This window comes from Staurois parvus, unplaced genomic scaffold (assembly GCF_062004578.1).
Source record: "Staurois parvus isolate SC_StPar_1 unplaced genomic scaffold, SC_StPar_1.0 ptg000655l, whole genome shotgun sequence".
In the NCBI taxonomy this organism is placed as follows: domain Eukaryota; kingdom Metazoa; phylum Chordata; class Amphibia; order Anura; family Ranidae; genus Staurois; species Staurois parvus.
The window spans coordinates 463,748-476,327 of NW_028318451.1; the positions used below are offsets into that span (position 1 = coordinate 463,748).

Genomic DNA, 12,580 nt, shown 5'->3' on the forward strand with positions numbered 1-12,580 from the left:
AAGTAATCCAGAGTGCGGTAAACTGTGGCTGCACCCCCTTCTAGCAGACCCATGAGGTGCCGTATCTAATCCGTGCTTGGCACCTCCATGACCTGGCACTGCTGCTCAAAGTCCTGAAAGAACCCCTCCACATCCCCGGTGGCTTCGTTGAAGGGTTTAAAGTCCTTGCGGCTGACTCGGGGAGGGGGGTAACCCGCGGTCCTGGGGCTGGAAGGACAACTTAGTTCATGGTGACTCCCTTGGCTCTCTCTTTCGTGCGCCCTCCGGATAGCCTCTCGCTTGTCCTCTACTGTAGCGTCTGGCCCCAGGAGGGCCATCTCTTCCTCCGCCCGAGTAAGCCAGGAGCGTTTGGGCCCTGGGTTATGGCGTTATGGGGAGGCTGGGGTTGGTCTGCTCTCCTCCCTTGCTGAGGCGTCTTGGGGGTCAGCTTCCTCAATGGCTGTGACCAGATCATCTTTGGCTAGGCCCCTCCAGGTAGGGGACAGCTCCTCTGCCCTTTCTTGCAGACACGATATAGTCCACTTTCTGTATTCGCTGGGCCAGGCCTGTTCCATCATCAGCTGGCTTTCGCTGTCTGCCATCTCCTTAGTGTTCTGATCCCACCGCTGCCAACCAGTATGTGACAGAGGGTAGGCAGGACAGAACACACAGAGCAGATGGCAAACGCACAAAGCTTTATTGAGACAAAAAATGACAGTCACTCAATGGGGGGATTGCAGGGAGGGCGACCTTGCCAATAGAGGGACAGCAAGAAAGGGTTAAAACACTTGTAGTCCGGTACCAAGGGCAAAGGAAAAGTCTCTGTAGCAGATTTTAATCCAACAGGGGGGGATGGAGGGTCAGCACAGGAACAGTTCAAGTAAAACAGGGGAAAGCATATGCTCACGGATCCGACAGAGTGCCTGGTCTCCCAGGGATAGGAAAGTAGGACACAGGTATCTGTTGGGGTACGGAATAGGCGAGTGGTCTCTCCCTTTAGGCTGGCAGGCAATCTCCCCCCTCGACTGGGGTCTCAGGCAACTGGCAGGCAATCTCCTACCTCGACTGGGGTCTCAGGCAGGGCTTTGGTGCGGTCTCCCCCTTGGCTGGGGGTCTTGGCAGAGTCTAGCCACAAGGGTCCCGCCGCAGCCGGGCTCCCTCGATGGCTGCACAGCTGAGAAGAATGATCGGGAAGAGCCCAGCACCAGTCTATTAAACCGGTGTAGGACGCTTCCCGGTCGCCCTGGCAACCAGGGGCGGGCCGTGGGTGGCGGGCCTTGTTGCTCAGCAATGAAGCTCAGCTTTAAAGAGCCGAGGCAGAACGAGAAACAGCAGGGGGCCGGTCATCCTGAAAGGGGGAAGTGGCTAAGGAAGTTTGGCCAGAATACACACACAGAGAGGAAATTGTTAAGGAAGTTTGGGCTAGAATACACAACAGAATACACACATGACAGAGAGGGAATTGTCTAACGGAGTTTGGGTTGGAATGCATTATTGCAGGGGAGGAAAGGCATTAATTGAATTTGGGAACATAAAGCCGGATGACAGTGGAGGAAATACATTGATTTGGCTGGATGACAGGGAGGACATACAGTAATTAAATTTGGGGACGTTTGGCACAAGGAATTAATGAGAGGTTTAAGCAGAAATTAATGATTGGCAGGGCCCATATACCATGACAGTCAGTTTCCACCCAGTATCAGAATGCCTGCCGCAGTCCCGCTATAAATCGCTGATCGCTTCCATTACTAGTATAATATAAAAAAAAAAAATTTCCAGTATATATACAACCATTTGTAGACGCTATAACATTCACGTAAACCAACTACATTTTGGCCTAAATTTATGACGAAATTTAAATTTTTTTAGATATGTTTTATAGGAAAAAGTCAAAAATAGTTTTTTTAATTCAAAATTGGCAGTGTTTTTTTGTTTATAGTGCAAAAATGTAAAAAAAAAAAAAAAAAAAAAAAAAAAAGCAGAGGTGATCAAATACCACCAAAAGAAAGCTCTACTTGTGGAACAAAAAGGAGATAAATTTCATTCATGTACAGCGTTGCATGATCTCGCAATTGTCAGTTAAAATAATGCATCGCAAAAAATGGCTTGGTCAGGAAGGGGGGGTAAATCCTCTGGAGGGTAAGTGGTTAAAGTAGAAGTTCACCTTTTGTAACATGTTACATGTCAAGGCATAACAAGTAGCATATTATGATGGAACTGGCCCCTGCACCCCCCCCAATCCCCATTGTGACAGCTAGCGGGGACCTTCTCCCCCCTCACTAGCTTGCACAATTTTAAAAAAATGTAGCTTAACGGGGCTCTGCCCACCTGGCCACGTCACTCATTCACAGTATTCTGTGAATGAGAACACTACATGTTCCGACAGCCTTTGCGGCTGTCGGCTTGTAGTGGTCATTGAACTATCATGGCATTGTGGAGCACCGTGGTAGTTCATTGAGTCTTCCTGTGAGTAAGTATCTGCTCCCCCGTACGGGATGTATGAGCAAACAGATATACTGACAGGTCAGGGGGAGACCTGCATGGCACTAGCAATCTGCTGACCGCTGATGCAATGCTTTAGAGGTTCCACAAGCAAAAAATAATAAATGCACATTTTTTTACCTACAAAAAATGTGCATTTATTATTTTTTATTAAAAGATGAACTTATTCTATAAGAAGATTTAGAATAATTACCAAATTATTTAAATTACAATGTACATACTTGCATTTCACCTTGAACTTTCAGGACTATACTGGTGGGGAACTGGTAGGAATTGACAACATATAACATTTGGAAGCTGAGGTGGAGAGATTTCTCTCCCATGATTACATTGTTGGTTGACCAAGTATTCAGCCTTAAGAATATATAAAAATGTTATCTAATCCCTCTAAAAAAAAAAAAATTATGTCTGGATGGCTGCAATTTGTATTCTCTGACTAGCATAGAAAAATCACATAATTGTAAATAAAATTTTATATAAAAAATATTTGTTTTATACTCCAATGTTGGCGTCCATAGTGGTCTGTCAGGAGAATTTACATTTTTCAGCCAGAATGCTTCTTCTTTCAGAAATATTCTTTTACTCAATCTGTTTATTTAAATTCCATTAGATTAGAACAGCAAAACCTACATAGTACTATGGTTTCTTACAGGTGTGGGGGCAGGAAATTGTGGGTGCTGTCTCTTTTGCTGGATAAGAGAGGAGTTTCAATTGACACATTTGCAACCGCATGCAAATTGTAATGTACACATCTTTGTATGTTTAATTAAAATGCGTATCATATACAGTATGTGGGATGTACCATCTGTCTTCTGAAAAGAAGAATAAGTGAACACATCTCCAACTTGAATTCTTCTCGCCTTTCAATTTTTTCGAAATTACATTTTTTATAAACACATAGTGGGATCTTTCATCCTTTTCATTTTAAAGCTATAGAGGATTTATGCATAAGTACAAAAAAATTTCAGGAAATCAAGCCTGGACTGGGACAAGCCCGGGCACCCTTTCCTAGGAGCCCTGTGGCGGAACGCCAGGGCCCAGTCACAAGAGCGACCTTTGCGACCCTGGTAGTTCTGCCACTAGAGTCTGTAGGTTTTTATGGTTATTTAATTTTTTTTTTATTTTATAATTTATTCTTTGTTTACATTTTTTTTTAGAAAGGAAGGGAGGAAAGAAAGAAGGGAGGAAGGAAGGAGGGAAAGAAAGAAGAAGGAAGGAGGGAAAGAAAGAAAGAAGGAAGGAAGGAGGGAAAGAAAGAAGGAAGGAAGGAGGGAAAGAAAGAAGGAAGGAAGGAGGGAAAGAAGGAAGGAAGGAAGGAGGGAAAGAAGCAAGGAAGGAAGGAAGGAAGGAGGGAAAGAAGGAAGGAAGGAAGGAAGGAAGGAAGGAGGGAAAGAAGGAAGGAAGGAAGGAAGGAAGGAGGGAAAGAAGGAAGGAAGGAAGGAAGGAGGGAAAGAAAGAAGGAAGGAAGGAAGGAGGGAAAGAAAGAAGGAAGGAAGGAAGGAGGGAAAGAAAGAAGGAAGGAAGGAAGGAGGGAAAGAAAGAAGGAAGGAAGGAAGGAGGGAAAGAAAGAAGGAAGGAAGGAAGGAGGGAAAGAAAGAAGGAAGGAAGGAAGGAGGGAAAGAAAGAAGGAAGGAAGGAAGGAGGGAAAGAAAGAAGGAAGGAGGGAAAGAAAGAAGGAAGGAAGGAAGGAGGGAAAGAAAGAAGGAAGGAAGGAAGGAGGGAAAGAAAGAAGGAAGGAAGGAAGGAGGGAAAGAAAGAAGGAAGGAAGGAAGGAGGGAAAGAAAGAAGGAAGGAAGGAAGGAGGGAAAGAAAGAAGGAAGGAAGGAGGGAAAGAAGGAAGGAAGGAAGGAGGGAAAGAAGGAAGGAGGGAAGGAGGGAAAGAAAGAAGGAGGGAAGGAGGGAAAGAAAGAAGGAGGGAAGGAGGGAAAGAAAGAAGGAGGGAAGGAGGGAAAGAAAGAAGGAAGGAAGGAGGGAAAGAAAGAAGGAAGGAAGGAGGGAAAGAAAGAAGGAAGGAAGGAGGGAAAGAAAGAAGGAAGGAAGGAGGGAAAGAAAGAAGGAAGGAAGGAGGGAAAGAAAGAAGGAAGGAAGGAGGGAAAGAAAGAAGGAAGGAAGGAGGGAAAGAAAGAAGGAAGGAAGGAGGGAAAGAAAGAAGGAAGGAAGGAGGGAAAGAAAGAAGGAAGGAAGGAGGGAAAGAAAGAAGGAAGGAAGGAGGGAAAGAAAGAAGGAAGGAAGGAGGGAAAGAAAGAAGGAAGGAAGGAGGGAAAGAAAGAAGGAAGGAAGGAGGGAAAGAAAGAAGGAAGGAAGGAGGGAAAGAAAGAAGGAAGGAAGGAGGGAAAGAAAGAAGGAGGGAAAGAAAGAAGGAGGGAAAGAAAGAAGGAGGGAAAGAAAGAAGGAGGGAAAGAAAGAAGGAGGGAAAGAAAGAAGGAAGGAAGGAGGGAAAGAAAGAAGGAAGGAAGGAGGGAAAGAAAGAAGGAAGGGAGGAGGGAAAGAAAGAAGGAAGGAAGGAGGGAAAGAAAGAAGGAAGGGAGGAGGGAAAGAAAGAAGGAAGGAAGGAGGGAAAGAAAGAAGGAAGGAAGGAGGGAAAGAAAGAAGGAGGGAAAGAAAGAAGGAGGGAAAGAAAGAAGGAGGGAAAGAAAGAAGGAGGGAAAGAAAGAAGGAGGGAAAGAAAGAAGGAGGGAAAGAAAGAAGGAGGGAAAGAAAGAAGGAGGGAAAGAAAGAAGGAGGGAAAGAAAGAAGGAGGGAAGGAGGGAAAGAAAGAAGGAGGGAAAGAAAGAAGGAAGGAAGGAGGGAAAGAAGGAGGAGAGGGCATGATGAGGGGCAGATTTCTCTCTCCTCTCCTGTCTGTGCAGGGCTGTAGATAAGTTTTTGTTCTGGGGGGTTCAGTAACAGGTAAAATATGTTTTAATTAAATGAAATATGAAAGTCATTCTTCATTCATGTCACAGCACAGCAACAGGGTGCTTTGCGCTGCTGTGTGGTGATATGCGGCACCATCCTGTGCACTGCAATAAAATTCAACACAGCTCACGGCACCGTACCTCCGGGCTGTGTTGCAGTGTGAACAGGACACACAGAACACAATTGTTTTGTGTGTCCTAGCAGTGACCTGTGTTCATTCAATGCAGTAAAACGCAAGTCACTGCAGTATGTGTGAACACAGCCTAAGAAACGATAACAGCCAAGCCATCCTTACTGTGCTACCTTATCTGAGCATTGCAAAGGCCACTACATTGGGGTAGGCTATTTATAAGCAATTCTAACTACTACAGGATATAGTCAGAGACTGCGGACCTACTACGGGAGATGGTCAGACTGCAGACTTGATAGGAAAGATGGTCAGAGACTGCAGTCATACTACAGGAGATGACCAGAGACTGAGGACCTGCTACTGGAGATGGTCAGGGACTGAGGACCTGCTACTGGAGATGGTCAGGGACTGAGGACCTGCTACTGGAGATGGTCAGGGACTGAGGACCTGCTACTGGAGATGGTCAGGGACTGAGGACCTGCTACTGGAGATGGTCAGGGACTGAGGACCTGCTACTGGAGATGGTCAGGGACTGAGGACCTGCTACTGGAGATGGTCAGGGACTGAGGACCTGCTACTGGAGATGGTCAGGGACTGAGGACCTGCTACAGGAGATGGTCAGGGACTGAGGACCTGCTACAGGAGATGGTCAGGGACTGAGGACCTGCTACAGGAGATGGTCAGGGACTGAGGACCTGCTACAGGAGATGGTCAGGGACTGAGGACCTGCTACAGGAGATGGTCAGGGACTGAGGACCTGCTACAGGAGATGGTCAGGGACTGAGGACCTGCTACAGGAGATGGTCAGGGACTGAGGACCTGCTACAGGAGATGGTCAGGGACTGAGGACCTGCTACAGGAGATGGTCAGGGACTGAGGACCTGCTACAGGAGATGGTCAGGGACTGAGGACCTGCTACAGGAGATGGTCAGGGACTGAGGACCTGCTACAGGAGATGGTCAGGGACTGAGGACCTGCTACAGGAGATGGTCAGGGACTGTGGACCTGCTACAGGAGATGGTCAGGGACTGTGGACCTGCTACAGGAGATGGTCAGGGACTGTGGACCTGCTACAGGAGATGGTCAGGGACTGTGGACCTGCTACAGGAGATGGTCAGGGACTGTGGACCTGCTACAGGAGATGGTCAGGGACTGTGGACCTGCTACAGGAGATGGTCAGGGACTGTGGACCTGCTACAGGAGATGGTCAGGGACTGTGGACCTGCTACAGGAGATGGTCAGGGACTGTGGACCTGCTACAGGAGATGGTCAGGGACTGTGGACCTGCTACAGGAGATGGTCAGGGACTGTGGACCTGCTACAGGAGATGGTCAGGGACTGTGGACCTGCTACAGGAGATGGTCAGGGACTGTGGACCTGCTACAGGAGATGGTCAGGGACTGTGGACCTGCTACAGGAGATGGTCAGGGACTGTGGACCTGCTACAGGAGATGGTCAGGGACTGTGGACCTGCTACAGGAGATGGTCAGGGACTGTGGACCTGCTACAGGAGATGGTCAGGGACTGTGGACCTGCTACAGGAGATGGTCAGGGACTGTGGACCTGCTACAGGAGATGGTCAGGGACTGTGGACCTGCTACGGAAGATGGTCAGGGACTGTGGACCTGCTACGGAAGATGGTCAGAGACTGCAGACATGATAGGGACATTGGTCAGAGACTGCAGGCATAGCACAGGAGATGGCCAGAGACTGCAGGCATAGCACAGGAGATGGCCAGAGACTGCAGGCATAGCACAGGAGATGGCCAGAGACTGCAGGCATAGCACAGGAGATGGCCAGAGACTGCAGGCATAGCACAGGAGATGGCCAGAGACTGCAGGCATAGCACAGGAGATGGCCAGAGACTGCAGGCATAGCACAGGAGATGGCCAGAGACTGCAGGCATAGCACAGGAGATGGCCAGAGACTGCAGGCATAGCACAGGAGATGGCCAGAGACTGCAGGCATAGCACAGGAGATGGCCAGAGACTGCAGGCATAGCACAGGAGATGGCCAGAGACTGCAGGCATAGCACAGGAGATGGCCAGAGACTGCAGGCATAGCACAGGAGATGGCCAGAGACTGCAGGCATAGCACAGGAGATGGCCAGAGACTGCAGGCATAGCACAGGAGATGGCCAGAGACTGCAGGCATACCACAGGAGATGGCCAGAGACTGCAGGCATACCACAGGAGATGGCCAGAGACTGCAGGCATACCACAGGAGATGGCCAGAGACTGCAGGCATACCACAGGAGATGGCCAGAGACTGCAGGCATACCACAGGAGATGGCCAGAGACTGCAGGCATACCACAGGAGATGGCCAGAGACTGCAGGCATACCACAGGAGATGGCCAGAGACTGCAGGCATACCACAGGAGATGGCCAGAGACTGCAGGCATACCACAGGAGATGGCCAGAGACTGCAGGCATACCACAGGAGATGGCCAGAGACTGAGAACCTACTACAGGAGATGGTCAGAGACTGAGAACCTACTACAGGAGATGGTCAGAGACTGAGAACCTACTACAGGAGATGGTCAGAGACTGCAGGCATACTACAGGAGATGGTCAGAGACTGCAGGCATACTACAGGAGATGGTCAGAGACTGCAGGCATACTACAGGAGATGGTCAGAGACTGCAGGCATACTACAGGAGATGGTCAGAGACTGCAGGCATACTACAGGAGATGGTCAGAGACTGCAGGCATACTACAGGAGATGGTCTGAGACTGCAGGCATACTACAGGAGATGGCCAGAGACTGCTTACCTATTACAGGAGATGGTCAGAGACTGCAGGCATACTACAGGAGATGGTCAGAGACTGCAGGCATACTACAGGAGATGGTCAGAGACTGCAGGCATACTACAGGAGATGGTCAGAGACTGCAGGCATACTACAGGAGATGGTCAGAGACTGCAGGCATACTACAGGACATGGTCAGAGACTGCAGGCATACTACAGGACATGGTCAGAGACTGCAGGCATACTACAGGACATGGTCAGAGACGGAAGGCATACCACAGGAGATGGTCAGAGACGGAAGGCATACTACAGGAGATGGTCAGAGACTGCTTACCTATTACAGGAGATGGTCTTTGACTGCAGACATAGCTCAGCGATTCTGCCCACAAATCGCTAGATGTGAACAGGGCCTAACCCAACAGCAATGGACACTCAATCATCAACTTTGCCAGTTTCCACAGCCACACAATCTCTCAGGCTCTAATTATCTAGTATAAAGGAACAGAAGAAATTCACCAGCAGTAGTAAGCTAGCCTGAGAAGAACACAAGAGAAAGAGGGACACACCTGGACTGGAAAGGAAAGCAGCAACCACCAGTCCGGTAGATACAGAGCAAGCGACAAGCACTCTCCAGCTCTTCCCCCAAAGCTCCTCCCCCAAGCAGAGGAACTGCAAGGAGCCAATAGCAATAGAGCGGTAGGCGGGACAGACGATGGCTGCTCCCGCTCCCCTGTGTTCTGCTGCTGCCTCGTGTCAAAGTCAGTCTCCCTCAGGCCGCCTAACCCGAGCTTGACAGCATGGCCCGCCTAGTGGGCAGGGAGCCGTGGCTGTGAATACAGGGTGAGTGCCTGCCCTGCACACATGCCGTTGACAGCTCAACACTGCTGAGGCGATGAGGCCAGTCCAGGAATAAGCTGCATGTGGTCCCTGCTCTGCTGCCAGCAACACACGGCAAGCAGCACAGCAGGAACACCATTCCATTGATGTACAGCAGGGTGCACGGGGGGGGGGGGGGGGTTTAAACACCCCTGACCCTCCCTTATCTAAGTCCCTGTGTCTGTGGTGGGCGGGGAACTGTCAGCATTGGGGACAGAATATGCTGACAGATTCCCCAAAACAGCTGCAGGGAGGGGGGAACCCAGCGGCAGCACTGCAGGAGATAGGGGGGCGACTGGGGAGGGCATGCAGGAGATGGATAGGAGGGGTGGCACATAAAGGAACCGAGAAATGCACGGCCCAATTCCTCTATGTGCTGCAGCCTCAGCCCACTGGGCAAATGCCCGGTGTGCCATATGGCCAGTCTGGGCCTGATAGGAGGGGTGGCCGGGCGGCACATAGAGGAACCGAGAAATGCACAGTCCAGTTTCTCTATGTGCCACCTGGCCGCCCCTCCTATCCTGGTGGCCCCGGCTCACTGGGTAAATGCCCGGTGTGCCCTATGGCCAGTCCGGGCCTGCAGTAAATGCTTCTTTGCCTCTGACACCCACAGGCATATGTCTGCTATCACTAAAGGTAAATTCAGCCCTGATGTAGAGTATCTATAGTGGGTGCATTTAAAATTAGTGGAGTATTTACCTGTTCATCTGATATTTCATCATGCTTATTCACTCATTAGGCAATAACTACTACTGATTAATATAAATTTGTTATTTCTTTGTAATGTATATTTTTCTTACATGAGGTCTGTTTTTTTTCATGAAAAAAAATTAAAGTCAGCAGCTACAAATATTGTAGTTGTTGACCTTTTAAAAACAAGTACTTACCAGTGCCTGGAGCTCAGCACTGTATTTCTGCAGCTAACCGCTGCGGGTCCCGGGGCTCCCATCTTTGATTTGAGAGCCAACTGTGAGGAAATACTGTTGACTCTCCACTGGGCACGCACAATATTGTGTGGTGCCACTGGGGGACTTGTCCTGCAGCCTCTTGGAACATATGACATGTCCCAGGAGGCTGTGCGTGGGGGGCATGAGAAGGGGTCAGGCCCAAGTGGATGTCATTTTTGCCTAGGTGAGAACTGAGGGAGTGGGTATTTGTCAAAAAAAAAAAGATGTGTTAGGGCTGGAGTGGGAAGGAGAAATAGTTGCACTTTCACTTTTGAGTAAAGGTCCGCTTTAAGCAGGTGACCTTACTCATACTGTGTAGATTTTGTTCATAACCTAAATCCTCTTTTATATGGTAGATACCACATTTGGAATCTTTTTGCATTATTGTGGTCTTGTTTTAGCATCATAGAGAACTAAAATTCAGTGTTTTTTTTTTTCTCAGTTTCAACTTCAACATTACTGTCTTGCTCACTAATTGCTTTGTTTCATCTTGTTCTGCTTTGATACCGCATTGAAACAATATTCACAATTTTTACTTGTCTTTAAAATAGGAACTTAACGAAATATTACTTTACATCCTGACCCTAGTGCTAGCCCAGAGATATAATAAAGGCAAATGTTGCCTGCTGAGACTGGTGTTACAAATCTAAACTTCAAGGGAAGAAAATGAGGTTCAACTTGCGTGAATGTGCAATTGTTAGTACATGAACTTGTATTGCATTAGAAATGTTGATTGCCTCTGCAAAAAAGCGAGAGGCCTCATGTACACTGCTGCTCCTAAATGTGAATTGTGAATTTTTTTGCCAAAGCCCCTGCACTCAGCTCAATAAAAGTCTATGTGTCCAACATAGGTTTGTTTGTTTTTTTAGGGCTCGTTCACACTAGGCTGTTTTGCCAACGCTTGCCAAACGCCCCTATAGCGTTTGGCAAGCGTTGGTCCGGTGTTTGCGGAGCGTTTTTAACGCTCGGCAAACGCTCCGCAAACGCCGCATGCGCGGTTTAGCGGCGGTTGCTAGGCGTTTGCCGAGCGTTAATAACGCCCCACAAACGCCTATAATGCATTTGAGTGGTGTTACCGCTCCGCAAACGCCCCGCAACCGCGTCGCAACCGCACCGCAAACGCCGGCCGGGCGTTTGCGGAGCGGCACCATAGACGAGAATAGGAGGCTTCAAAGCCTCCTGACTCGACCAGAGGCGTCCGTTTTGCCGCGACGCAAACGCTCCTGTTAGAACAGCACCATGTGCTGTAATGTGCAGAGTTGGCAGAGGCGTTTGGGAAGCGGTAAAAACGCTTCCCAAACGCCTCTCTGCCGCCTGCACACAAGGCTAGTGTGAACGTAGCCTTAGAGTTTAGCAGCAGCAGAGTTTAGGGGCAGTTAAACATCCCTCTCCTGAATGCAGAGCAGAAGAATTGCGTTTAGGAGATAAACCTTTTGTGCCAAAAATGCCAAAAGTGGCAAAAACGTGCGTAAATGCGCTTGGGCGTATATTCATTTCAATGGAAAATACTCTGACCACTGAAATGAATAAATGTCCAAGCGCTAAACTCGGGTAAACGCAATACCGCATTTACACACATTTTTGCCGCATTTAGAGTTTTTCTGCTACCATCAGAGTTAACGTCTACAGCAGTTTCAGCGCACATGTAAGGTTCTGTGCACGCTGGGCTTTAAAAAACGCCAGTTCCCTTGGTAGAAAAAAAGCTCATAAGAGTTTAGGAGCATTCAGCATTTTTTTCTGCCAGAAAACTGCTCTCAACAAAACAAACCAGAAGGGGTATTTGTCTGCCTTTAACCACTTGCCCTCCAGAGGATTTACCCCCCTTAATGACCAGGCCTCTTTTTGCTACTCGGCGCTGCACTAATTCAACTGATAATTGCGCGGTCATTCAATGCTGTATCCAAACGAAATTTATGTCCTTTTTTTCACACAAATAGAGCTTTCTTTCGGTGGTATTTGATCACCTGTGCGCTTTTTATTTTTTACGCTATAAACAAAAAAAAGGCCGATAATTTTGAAGAAAAAGAATATTTTTTGCTTTCGGCTATAAAAAATATATAGTAAACTCAAAGTTAGTTATACATTTAGGCCAAAATGTATTCTGCTGCATGTTTTTAGTAAAAAAAAATCCTTATAAGTGTATATTGATTGCTTTGTGTGAACGTTATAGCGTCTACAAACTATGGTATAGATACTGCAATTTATGCCATTTGTTTGCTATACCGCGCTGCCCTAATTTAACGGACAATTGTGCGGTCATGCAATATGGTACATAAATTAAATTTATGTCCCTTTTTCACACAAATAGAGCTTTCATTTGGTGGTATTTTATCACCTGTGCGCTTTTTATTTTTGGCGCTATAAACAAAAAAAGTTTTGAAGAAAAAAACATTTTTTTGAAAAAAACTATATTTTCTCATTTCGGTCATAAAAAATATCCAAAAAAACTAACATTTCATCATAAATTTATGCCAAAATGTATTCTGCTACATATTTTTGG

General features: G+C 47.7%; 1 protein-coding gene across 4 annotated transcripts in view; it reads right to left on the reverse strand.

The window, feature by feature from the left end:
- Positions 1-8,874, reverse strand: part of GALM (galactose mutarotase) — a 106,485-nt gene extending 97,611 nt beyond the window's left edge. Inside the window, exons 1-2 of one of the 4 annotated variants that reach the window (XM_089694180.1) lie at positions 8,824-8,874; positions 8,592-8,745 (exon numbers count right to left, since the gene is read on the reverse strand). The gene's annotated coding sequence lies outside the window, so the exon portion shown is untranslated. Of the gene's footprint in view, positions 1-8,591; positions 8,753-8,823 lie in introns of those variants that run through there. The other 3 variants (XM_089694183.1, XM_089694182.1, XM_089694181.1) reach the window with 3 other exon arrangements.
- Positions 8,875-12,580: the final 3,706 nt, after the last annotated feature.